The sequence below is a fragment of the Nymphaea colorata genome, chromosome 13, assembly GCF_008831285.2.
Source record: "Nymphaea colorata isolate Beijing-Zhang1983 chromosome 13, ASM883128v2, whole genome shotgun sequence".
Taxonomy (NCBI): Eukaryota; Viridiplantae; Streptophyta; class Magnoliopsida; order Nymphaeales; family Nymphaeaceae; genus Nymphaea; species Nymphaea colorata.
In genome coordinates, this window is record NC_045150.1 from 10,129,883 (window position 1) to 10,143,058 (window position 13,176).

Sequence of the window (13,176 nt, forward strand, 5' to 3'; positions counted from 1 at the left end):
GTTTAACCTTTGTATTGTGTCTTCAAAATTCACATAATAGTGAAGATTAATATTCAAGTTTCATAGCACTGTAACAGATGTTTTTGTGATTTGAGATTTTTTTTACTGGAATGTATGCATTCAGTTGCATTGTAGCCTCAGAAAATCTCACTATGATAGTGTTATATGATAACTATGATGTACAAATAATGGTGGGTCTTGTGATGATAGTGTTCTAGTTATCAAACAACGGACATAACAGACTATATATGATGCAAACACAGAACAAAACATATAGAATGCACAAAACACAAATCGAACAACAGCATAATAGATAGGATGGACAAGACAAACAGGAAGGAAAATAAACACTGGACAGGGTGAACATGGTGTTCTGTTCCAAAAAACATCAAGCAATAAACGAAGAATACCGATGACAGGATGGACAGGACAGAGATGTGGTAGACAAGACGTCTTCATAGCTTGGAGCTGGTACTAAATCTGCAAGAGTAAAACCTATTACCTCCAAGTAGGTTGACAAAACAAAAAGAAAGACAAATGACTCAATTGATAGATACATGGCTCGTCTGATCACAAAATATGTACATGTGTTGATAGTTATCATTGCAGCCAAATCCTAGAAGCTAAGGCAAATGGTTCTGAAGAATGCCTTTTTGCATGAAGAGTTTGACTTTCAAATCTATAAATAAGTCAAACTATGTCTGCACATTGAGGGGGGCAAGCATCTATAGCATGGTATGGAAGCATAACTGAATTTTTAGTGTTTAAGGGATTCCAAGTCGCTTTAGCATATTTCAGTCTCTTCATCAAGACAAGAGGTACAGAGATTAATATTATGTTAATTTATGTTGATGATTTAATTATTAATGAAGACGATATGGAAGACAATCTCATTCGTGAACATCTCACAATGAGATTTGAAATGAAAGAGCTGGAGGAATGTTAAGACATTTCCATGGATGAAAATTTGATTACATATCTAAAGGACTATTTTTAAGTCAAAATGAAATATGTTGATGGCTTACTTTGTAAGTATGAAATGCTTGATTGCAAACATATCTCAAAAGAAATTGAGATAAGTACTATGTCCGAATTGATGAAGACAAGCTAGAAGACGTCACTATGTGCCAGCAATTGGTTGGAAACTTGATATACTTAACATTGTCAAGACCAAACATTACATATGTAGTTAGTGTTACGAGTAGATTCATGTGACTCGAAGCTGCATTTAGAGGCAGTCAGATTAATATTAGGGTAAGTTAAATAAACTGCTCACTAAGGTATACTCTACAAAAGTGGATCAGCTCATCAAGTCATCGGTCATTGTGATGATGATGTATTTGACTAATGCCATAGCTGGAAGACATTAAACAAGATGTAGATTATATAGTGGGACTCTACTGAGATACTGAAGGTAATATTAGACTTGGAGAGAATCTCATCTTCTTTGCTCAGACAAAACATATAGAAGTGCAACATTACTATATCAGAGAAAGGTGCTGAGAGTTGAGGTATAGTTATAAATTGCTTTAGAAGATCAGCTTGCTCATATATTCACCAAGGGGCAGTCAGTGCAGACATTCACCAAGTTCAGAAGAGTTGTAGGTGTTATTATGTAAAGAGACAGTAATGAGGGGGACATTGTAGCGGTTCGTCACCGACTCTTTAGAAGAGTCGAGAGAACTCGTGTTCTCTCTTGCTTTCCACCACCGACATCTTCTCACTGCAAGTAGGGGTGCTGGTCATTCTGGTGTGGATTGAGTCTCAGGTGAGTGAAAGTGAATGTGAAGGTGCTTGTGTGCTCACTTTGAGAACTAGTGAAGTCGTTGAGTTAGTGTGCGCATCAAGTGAACGTGGGATGCTCGTGGGTAACATGCTTAGCAATTGAAGTTCAGTAAGTCCACTTAAGTATTGTGTTACTTTGCAAGCACTTTATGAATAATAGTGGCCTATTATTAAGTGTGTTGTTTGATGAAATTCACGATTTCAATAATGGGATTCTACCAATGTATTGTTAGAATTTTTTGGGACACCGAGACCCTGCCAGATTTTGTCCTCATAAACTATTGTTCAGATTTGGATCCAGAGAAATTAAAATTATCCGAGGACCAAATTTTCTACAAACAAGTGTTGCTCAAATTTCATTGTAAATCTTTTGATATCTGAACTTTTCAAAGTTTGTTGTGTCTTTACGTGCAAGTATATTGTTCAATGTTCCACATTTTAATCTTGTAGCATTGAATGTGTAATGATATATCTAGTTATTTGTTGTGTCTACTAAATAATAACAGGACAGAGTATACATGATAAATATATAGCTGGAAAGAATGTACTTTCCAGCCCAGAGGTAACATGTCCCCTTGAGCCATTATGAGCTTCATAGATTCTGCCATCAATTACAAAAGATTTCCATATATTAACTGATGTTTTTTGGGCATTAGTAGAGTGTTTTCTTGTGGTAGTCATGAATTGCAGAACACACAGAAAATAAAATTCATGCATAAGGAAACCTTGAGCAAGGGCGAGGTGTTAGAAAAGCTTGTGATCGACCACGAACATACGTAGGCCATTAATACACATTATTTGATTCAACTCAGGTCACACAAAGATGCTACCCATGCACTTGAACTTGTCGTTGGCAAGATGTTACTATTTTCCTTTTTCCAATTAATGTATATCTTTGAATTTTGGAATATTATTTCTTTATTTTTTAAAAACTGTTCACGCAAGAGAAACAAGGTTTCCATCCTCTGAACCTGCCTGTGATTATGGATTTTTCCAAAAGCCTTTACTTTTGCGGGAATGTGCAATGATCAAAATTGATTCCAACTATCCCTTCAAAAATATACTACTTAGCTTCATATTCATGTCATTCCCAGTGAAATGATTAACTCTATGATTAAAATCATAATCTCTGGATTCTTAGTTGTTGATATTGTTCATTCCACGTGGGAGCAACAAACACAGAACAGGTGCTTAATTAGTTTTCCAATATAAAACACTGCCAAGCCAGAGATTATTATTCTAGTTGGCATACGTAGATCTCTATCATGTGGACATGGGCATCGAAACATACTGCAATATTAAAATGTTAGATCACCTGAACTTGTGGGTAAAATAAACTAAGCGCTAGTGCCGGCATGTACGTAGAACGATTTTGAGATATGATATGGATTGGTTGACCTGTGATGAGGAAACAAGAAATTACATTAAAAAACTAGCCAACCATGGCATAGAAAGAAAATGCCTACACAAATCATAATAAATTTTTGTTTTTCAGGTAAAAGACCCAGCTGAGGCTTGGGTTTGACGAATATTCGTCAACTAAATTACATCATTCTTGGCGGATTGAATCCAATGTTATATTTTATAATCGCTGCTGTGGACATGACTTCTTTTCATTTACCAATCAAAATCAAGCTTTCTAATTTTAAATATTTCAACATTAATTGTGTCATATTCGTGCCCCCCAATCTGCTCTTCGTGTAATTAATTAGGAATTACGATACTAAATTGGTATGTCTCTATGACTTTTTTTTTCTTTCTTTCTTCCGGAGGTGTTCAGTTGTCATGAAGATTCATAAGAATTTAGCAACTGTAAAATCCATCCGAATTCAACCAGTCTGCAAGCACATCAGCATTGTTCTATGCTTGTGGAACCGATGGGGATTTTCAGACTGCAAGGCACACCAATCCATACCCATTCGTTACGTGGCTCTGCAATGCACTTAATTAAGTGTTCATATTTCACGGGGGAAATCAATAAAAAAAGAATAGAATCGGTCAGGCAGCTCACTCGATCGCTTCGATTTGTGAATCAGAAAAAGGTATAAATGAATAAGCATATGAAATAAAAGCAAATAACCTTTAAAGTACTATTCTTTAAACAAAAAAACCAACATTAACTAACAGGCGGCGAACTTGTCAGTCACAAAAATGGATTTTGGCATATTGGAGCAGTGCGATTCAAACAACGATATTGGCACCAACATATATATATATATAGTAGTATGCATATGTTCAGCTGAGCAAAAACTTAACCACCAGCGATGGTATGGGTGTACCCTGCAACTCTACGTACTGCATCCCAGTACTTAAGGCATGAGGGCATGATGCTCATGAGAATCCAACTAGAGACTTGTCCCTTTACAAGTCTTTAGCATGACCAGGTATGCTATAACTATTGAGAAAGAGTTGCATATATATTAACTAGGATGATTGAAATGACAATTTTATATATCAATAATATATATATATATATACATATATATATATATATATACATATATATATAGGTATGGCCATTCTTATTTCCCTTGATAGGTGGCCTCCCTCACAGTGTCAAAGCAAAGGCCCCTTGACATGAAAGTGGCCACAGTTTTTGTGGTATTGACTTCATGCATTAAATGTGCAAAGCAGTTTACAGTTAGCTTTACATGTATATACATACATGCACAAAACACAACACAACCGCTGTGGTTGGATAGACAACAGCTGGCTAGAAGGGATTTAGGCTTGCAAATATTGAACAAGGATCATCACTTGTTCACCGCAAACCATGCATAACGACGAAGCGCAGGCGGTGGAGTTAACAGATATCATCATCTGTCTGCGCACTCTATTCCGTGTTACTGGTCTCCACCTAGCTGCTACCATATCTGCATCACCTTTGCCATCACCATTTCACCTTGTGAATTCTCCTTCATCTTCTTCTTCTTCTTGTTCAATATCTATCGCTACCGGTGGGTTCAAATACTTTTGCGGACCTGTTTTGCAGTTGATGTCAATCTCAATACCAAGGATGACATCTACAGGCAAGATCCTTCAATAGTTATTGACTATCCTGGTGGAGGTGCCCCACCCAGCGCCAGGATTGTGTAGGTAAGCGAGAAAATCAGGTTATATTGACAGACCTTTGCGCAAACGCATTGTGCATGCCAAGTACCCCCAAATGTGGGCGAGGGGCCCAATACAAGTGGGCCAAGGTACACTGGACATTTTTTAAAGGGCTGTGAACTGTGCACGTAACTAGTTTTTGGTAAGTGAATCACACCTTTATTTGAGTATCAAAAACAAAAAGTGCATTATTTCTATGAAAATGTCATATATAAGAAAATTGAATGGTGACTCTGACTTTTTAGAGTCGTCTTCATTTAAGCAAAGCCGTTCGTTCTATCATGATAGACAGTTAAGAAAAAAACAATGAAAAAATGGTGATAGACTTTTTGTCTTTTAATATTAGTTTTCATCATTTTATCCATGTTTTTCTCTCAGCCATATATCTGTATTAGATGGATGGAATTGGTTAGATGGCTGGGTGACTATAAATAGCTAGAGTGATCATTTACTCACTCACTCAATCTCTCTCTCTCTCTCTTATATATATATATATATATATATATATAGAAGTTGGCAAAAAAAAGACCACTTGGGTAAGAAGGAAAAAACAAACATATCAACATTAATTATTAAAAAATTTGCTTTTACAATCTCACCTTATAAATATGATCTTAGAGAATAATTTCCTGGGCAAAAAATATTTTTTCTTGCTTAAATAATGTTTTCTTAATCATAAAAATGAACAACTCTTATAACTTCAAAATTTTGGTAATGGAAAGATTAATTTGAAAAAGGAAAGTCTGGAACTAAAGCATGATTTATATTAAAGTAGTGTTTATAAGCACACTAGATGGTTCATTTATGAATACCAAAACGAAGATCCTTGAAGTTCAGCACTCAATTAAACAAGATTAGAAACATTAATTAATCTACTAAATTATGGATGATAAGTTTGTTGGGAACAGAGTAATGTTAAAGCAGCGGAAACAGCAGCGCCTCTTCAGCCACGTCTCAGCAGCAGACTCTCACATGGCATCTCGCTCAAGAAGATGGCATCTGAAACAGATAGAGAAGAAGAGGAATAAGAGAGATATGTTTACGGGTTTGCTTCTATGAGGCTCCGATTTAGGGCGATCAACATGTAACCCTAGATCAAAGAATAGCTGGGAATATATAGTGTTGCCTCATAGGTTTTCCCTTAGCCCAGCGGGTGGTTACTGTTTGTGAGAGATCTATTGAATATTAATTTCAATCTTCGCTGCTGAGACATGGCTGAAGAGCCGCTGCTGATTCCGCTGCTTTAACATTACTCTGTTCTCAACAAGGCTTCATAGTTAAATAGTCAACCATCTTGAGTCTGTAACAAAGCCCCCATCGTCACTGACCACCTTAATTAAGTAAATGGATTGAGCAACACCCAGGTTTATTTGGGCCCAAGGATCGATTTCTTGAAGTAGCCCAGACCAGTCACCAACCAAGCCCCTCACTGTCGCTGGTCAAGCACAAGGTTTTATCTTAGTTTAAACTGGTGCGTGAGAGAAAATAAGATCTAGTCATTAACTGGATTCGGGTGTCTTAGATAGCTTTAAACCTAAGTCTAGATTTGATCAGAATGAAATTCTGAGCCATTTTACAATGAATATAGGATTTAAAGTTACTTGAACCCAATTTTGTGCTGATCGAGCTCCAAGTACGTACAGCAAAATCAACTCCAATGTACAACCAATTCAGACCAGTAGTGGAGTTACTTGCTGGCTAGGGTGGACTACTGCTCACACCAGCTCATAAAAAAATGCAATGTAATGTCTCTACATTACATTGCTATAATACTAAAGTTATATGCAGTACCCACACCAAATTTGTGTCACCAATTCAAGTGCCCCACGGCTAAAAAATTCTGGCTCCGCCACTGATTCGGATCCCATTATGCGGGACTCAAGAAAACTCGACAGCAACCCTCTACTCTTCTCCTGTTCCACCCCAGCCTGCGTGGGTGATTTCACCTGTATCCTCTACCTTTAGGCTATAAACAATTTAAGAGTCAACTTAATTCGCCATGCAAAAAAGGGGTACTTGATTCTTCGGTATCTAAATCAGCTAAAACTAGACATGAAAAATATGTAACTCATAGGATCGGGCTTTTTGGCAATGAAAACAATTTGTAAACTATTCTATTAACAGGTTCATGAAACACATTTATTAGAATGTTCCATGAGTCTGTCTAGAGATATTTAAGGGCATATTCATAGAACAATTACAAGCTGTTTCTTTTGTCAAATGGACATTTAGGTTAATGCTACATATAAATGGCCGCTTTCGGCCTTGGAAAAATTAGAAACAACTAGAAACCCAACAAGCATAAACAAAATAATCATGTCATGACTTGGAAAGGACAGCTATAAGAAAATATGTTAGCTGTTGTAGTAATATGAAAGAATTTCAGGATATTTACAGACCATTTTTTAGATCTGATCATATTTCTCTACAAATAAAACAGCTGTCATCCAAGAAAGGAAGAAAAAGGCCTTAGCCACATAAACAGGAAGAAGAAAGATTAGCTTAGATATCAAAACCTTGTGATCATTGGTTTTGTAAATTAATCAGCTTAATTTCATTTTTTATCTATCAAATTAATTACAAATAGAGCATGCATACATTGGAATTCGAACGTTTTGCACTCATTGCAGAAGTTTATAGTTTAGGTAGTTCAGCGAAAAAAAGAAATGAAATTTGAAAATTCCAAAACCAATCCATGTTTTGAAAATAGACTCATATTCTTTTCTACCTGCCCACTGCACCACGTTAGGGCATAGTTTTTAGGCTGACCCGGCAGCCAAACGAGCAGTTAAATCCCTATTTAGCAATTGCATATGGAGTTTGATTAACCATCTGATATGTGTATAAACGCCCAACTTTCCTACTGTTTTCGAGCCTGTGGATTCAGATTCAAACATACCAAGATATAGATAGAGGTTGGAGGACATCGTCCCTGATGAAGGGTTTACATCATTAGATGTTTCAGTCCAGAACAGGAGGACGCAAACGCCGTTCTCTCAACTTCCTCGTGGCACGTAAGCATCATTAATCTGAATTCTTCCAATGCACCTCTCCTGCTTCAAAATTGTAATAATTTCTGCTTTTCCTACGGCATGTATGGTTCCTCTGGACGGGGTTCTTAGAAATGTTGAAGATGAACTAACAATGCCACTTGATTACCCAGAGCTGAGGTTTTAAACAGAGCACATATCATGAGCATATTTCACTTTATCATAGGCCTACTGCGAAGACGAAGAGCAGAAATATTATTGTAGATTTCTCAATATAGTGTGAAGAACTAAATCGAGGAGAACGCTAGCCACGCTTAAAAAGTTAGTGTCAATTTAAATTAAATTTTGTAAGCAACAGCAAAGAGAAAAAAAAATCACCTCAAATAACTGCATTTAGCTTGATCCTTGCTTGGTTGTTGAAAAGCCAAAAAATAATTCAGGTTGAGCATGAGTATTTCACAAGAGGCGGGTTGGATTACTATATGGGCCTAAAAAATGAGTATCGACGAGACTTTCTGCATACTGCTAACAAGTTTCCTCACAACTTATTCACTTGACATACTTCATTAGTGTTTTTTTTTTTAACAGCGGAGGAGCGGTAAGGCATGCTGGTGAGGTTACGATAAGAACGCGATGCCGTGGGCGTGATGTGTGTAAAACTTAGGGCTTGTTTTCCTTAATTGCACTTCTACTTCCAAAAGTATTGGAATTCCATATTTCATATTATCCATTGCAGGGAGGTTCCAGCAGCAGTCATCAAAGTACTTCAATGCGCTACAGTGCGGATAGTGAGGGCACCAGGGGGAGTGCAGCACCGTCTAGTAGTCGTGTAACAAGATGGATGCATTACAGTGCGGATAGTGTCATTACGGGTGGGAGTGCGGCACCGTCTAGCAGTAGTGTAACAAATTGGATGCATTAAAATGCAAATAGTGCGGGTAGGAATGGGAGTGCCGCACAGTCTGGCAGTCATCAGTCTAGCGGTCAAACAAGTTGGGAGCATTAGGGATAGTGTGGGTACGGGTGGGAGTGCACCACCGTCTAGCAGTTGTGTGGGTGTGGATGATGCTGGTATGGGTGTCATAAGTTGTGTAGGAGTGCGGGTGTGGCACCTCCCACCAGTCGTGGTGCAGGTAAGAGTGCAAGTGTGTAGTAGCATTTCATCATCGACTCTAGAATGCTGTGCTTGTCTTTTGTGCAGTGGGAGACCAAAAGTAATAGTAATAGAAAATCAATAAAATGTGGTGGAAAGTCCCCACCACCCAGTCGTCCATGCCTATAAAAATAAGGGCTTCGACCCGAGCCACCCGGCGACCCCTATTGTCGTGTATGTTTGGTGTGCAAGTGTGGAGTGGTGCATGCGTGTGTTGGAGCTTTTTATGAAAAGATCAATGGGTGACCTTCTTTAGTGAGTTTTTTTTTTCTTGTAGTTCCTTCGTTGTTGTAAGGATTTCTTTAACCAATAGTGGTTGTTACTTGGTTAAGTTCAGTTTCTGAACTGTTTTGATTTTATCATTGAGATTTGGTTAGTGAAATTTTATTAAAGTTGTTATTTAAAAGTTCCTACAGTCTGTAGCGGCATGTATTCAGGACAAAATGAAATTTCAAATTATGGACATTCTGTTGCACCAAGGATGTGTGTGTATATATATAATGTCTAAACATTTGATGGTGGTGTAAGATAATTATTTATTTGAAATCAAGAGAAAGTGCTAGCTTCTGAAGCTGAGAAAATTTGTGCATATTTTACTAATTTTTAATGAAATAAAGTGGAAATCAGGAATGCAAAGTACTACAAAATTTAAGCATGTTCTTTTCCATTTTATAATATGGTTTACTAATATGAAATGAATACTTATATATATATATATATATAATCCCCTTATAAAATCTAATAAGCCAGTATAAGTCTCTAAATATCTTCCAAAAGCTAAGTTGGATTCCTTGATGCTCAAAAGTTGATAATGCAGTCGCAGATGATATACTTCAAAAGGCATAACTTACCTGTGTAGGACAGGTTTCTATTCTTCCATGTTGTGAGACGACCGTTAGCTTTTCCTCACCGAGGCCCAACCAATAATTTCCTTGGCCATTGAGGTTAGGACAACGGTTTAATTATAAGATTGGTCCAAATGTTTCAGCTGAAATTTGATCACAGGTGCTGAACTTATGGCTGTCCATAAATGAGATAGATTAGTATATATCCAAATCTGCATAATCTCAATGGAATAGAAAAAAAATTTCTCTACCCTTGCTTAAGAATTGGACTCTTATTATGGTTGTTGAATCATATGGTACAATATTTCAATTTAAATGTTTTATATTTTAAATTTATATTAGTGATATCAGGGATATTGTTGTGTCTGGATCCATGCTACTATAGCCTGAATCCTTATATTCATCTGAATCTTTATATTCATATAGCATTAGTAATTGGATCTATTTATTTCTTTAAATGCACCTTATATATTGCTTTGATTCATATTTGAATATGTATACTTAGATATATTTTTAAACAACCATATCTTGTTTATATTAGATCCAAACATATTACAATATTTGTTTACTTGTGGAACCAATTATGCTAATATGCTACTAAATAAGGTCCTCTTTGAGATTGAATTTGATTTCACTATTTGCCATGAGGTGTTAGATAACACTCTTGAATATAATGATATCCACACTAATTTAGATCCATATCGATGTCTTTACAGATATATACTACATGTCAAAATGCAGATCTAGAAATTGAGTAATATGTTTGTACATGCAAATGTAGTCGGTACCCAATGATCGAAAAAAGGGTCTACGATGTTTTTATGCATAACTAGAAATTGTCTGAAGAAGGGAAATATTTTTTTCCTATTGATTATCAAGTTTGATCTATTGAATACTTGGATAAACAATCTGATAATGAACCGACTGTTGATAAGTTTAGTAATGAACCAACTAAAGTTTATTAGTGAATTCAATAATCATCTTATGGATCAATTTTTGGATTAGTTAGGAAAATAACCAAATAAGTTTGATTCCTCTATTTTTCATATGATAATAAGTTACAAATGTCTAGGTTTCCTTGGCTATGTTTGAATTGTTATTGTATGCATTTGTTAGTGGATCTACATGTTGACCTTGACAAAATAAATGGTAAATCTAACTGGAAGTCAATAAGTGATAAATTCGCACGTGATAACATGGATATTAGCAGTTGTATAGGAAAATTGTCTTCATAAGTGAGTTAAATCTTTTATACAGGGGTATATTAATAAAGATAATACAAAATGAAAATCCCCATACAATTTAAAACAGTCTTTGAGATCAACATTTTAAAGTCATAATAACCATTGGGTATGTTGCCAATCTAATTATATAATTGTGTGAATGTTTAGAAAGTGGGAGCCTACTTGAATATTGCTCTTATATGATTACATATTTGGAACTCCGCCTGCTAAAAGAGTTATTTTGCGTAAGAATGGCTGTCTTGTTGAAGGAAAACCAAAAGTGAATGTACCCTTGAGTTAGACTATTGTTTGTTGCATTTGTTATTGTGTGCAAAACTAGAAAGCAAAAGAGAATCCAGGTTGCAATCTTATGACCAAGTGAGAGATGTTGGGTTGTGGCCATGAACTAGACTCATGATCTCATCCACTATGAGGTCGGTTACAACCTCTTACATGTTACACCAACATCTGAAAAGATTATTATGTATTAGCCTTATAACTGCCTAGTTGGGCATACAAGGAATTCAAGGAAGCCAGATATAATGCCCAACATTCACTTTATGCTAAGGTAGCCTATGTATTAGCTCAGGTGGCTCCTTGAAGCAAACTTGTAAAATCCTTCAATCATACCATTTCTTTTCCAATTTTATAACTCTCTCTATCTCTGCGCTGATGAGTCGTTCTGTTGTTCGTTGCTGGTTCAAAGTAGCATGTTGATGCTTTGTGCTGAGATCTTGGGTAGAACCACAAAGTTCCAACAAAGAACAATCAATATATCCTTCACTGATATCGCAGACGCTCTCCAATCCAATGTATTTCAAAGCGAAAAGCACACACCCAGCTACTCTTGCCATTCAACTGACCAAGAAATGCGTGGAAAGATACTTGAGATGACATGTGAGACCATGTTTGCATCAACGTTGAACAATTCCATTCCACAATGTTCCCAAATACGTTCTTCAATGTTCCCAAAATTGGGAACATTGTGGAACAAAATTTTTCATAGTTGATGCAAACACAGCCTCAAATGTCTTTTTCAGTATCTTTGCATGCATTTTCGAGCATGGTTGGCAAACTCGGCGATCCACCTCGAGCATGTTAAACCACGATAAACGTTGAAAACTTCACATAGTCTCTCCTGGCTCCACCCCTAAACTATTAGTTGTTCTATGTAATTTACATTATAAATAGAACCAGTTGAAAATAGATGATAAATGGATTCAAGGGTATCCACTTATGCCGTTTTCATTCTCTAGATATTGCATTTGATCATCCATTGTTTGGAAATAATGACTTGACAGGCCAAACTTTTCATTTCACAAGATTTTCCATATTTGATCATGAAATGGAGTTTAACCGATAAATGAAGTAAATTAAAATTGACCATGCCAAAGTCAGCACTGGCTATAAAAAGGGAAACCACCACAAGAACAAATCCTTTGGGTTGTTATTTTAATCAAAGAATAGCATCCATTTGTACAACTAGCTATGGAGCAGTATGTTAGCACTTCCCTTTAGCCAAAGTAACTATTCTTGAATCATTGAGTGTGAGAGAGCATAAGAAGTTGATGAGTGTGCGAGACTATCTAGCAACAAAGTAAAGAATGTTAATGTGGATGAAAGAGACAAAGGACCAACTGCACTCACTAGTTTTAGGTGCATGTATGATTGATTGATAGAAGAATAGTTGCCTTGTCCTTCTTGAATTTCTCTTTTGTTTGCATTGCATTAGATGTACTCTTCTTTCAAATTTTTAAAGATGCAAATATTTTATCAAGTCTGTTGGACAATGGCCATGAGCCATATCCCTTCCTCCCATAATTGTGAGGGGGCCAACTCACAGTTAGGAGATAAACTTTGCAAAAAGGTTTTCAAACTGAGGATTTTCATTCTAAACAAATTTCGGTTTTACAATATCCATTCATCAAATCTCTCATAACCCTAACTGCACAGTGGGCATGTATGAGAAAACCTATGAGGCTGGTTATATAAGCCCAGCAATACTCAAAATTAGGGTTGAATCGGAAGATTACCCTGTTTTTGTGCCTCATAGAAGCAAAGTCGTATAT

The 13,176-nt window shown here is 36.4% G+C and overlaps 1 protein-coding gene across 1 annotated transcript in view; it reads left to right on the top strand.

The window, feature by feature from the left end:
• The window catches only part of LOC116267107 (cysteine-rich repeat secretory protein 38-like), a 43,156-nt gene that overhangs the window by 10,606 nt on the left and 19,374 nt on the right, over positions 1-13,176 (top strand). The gene's annotated exons all lie outside the window — the stretch shown is intronic.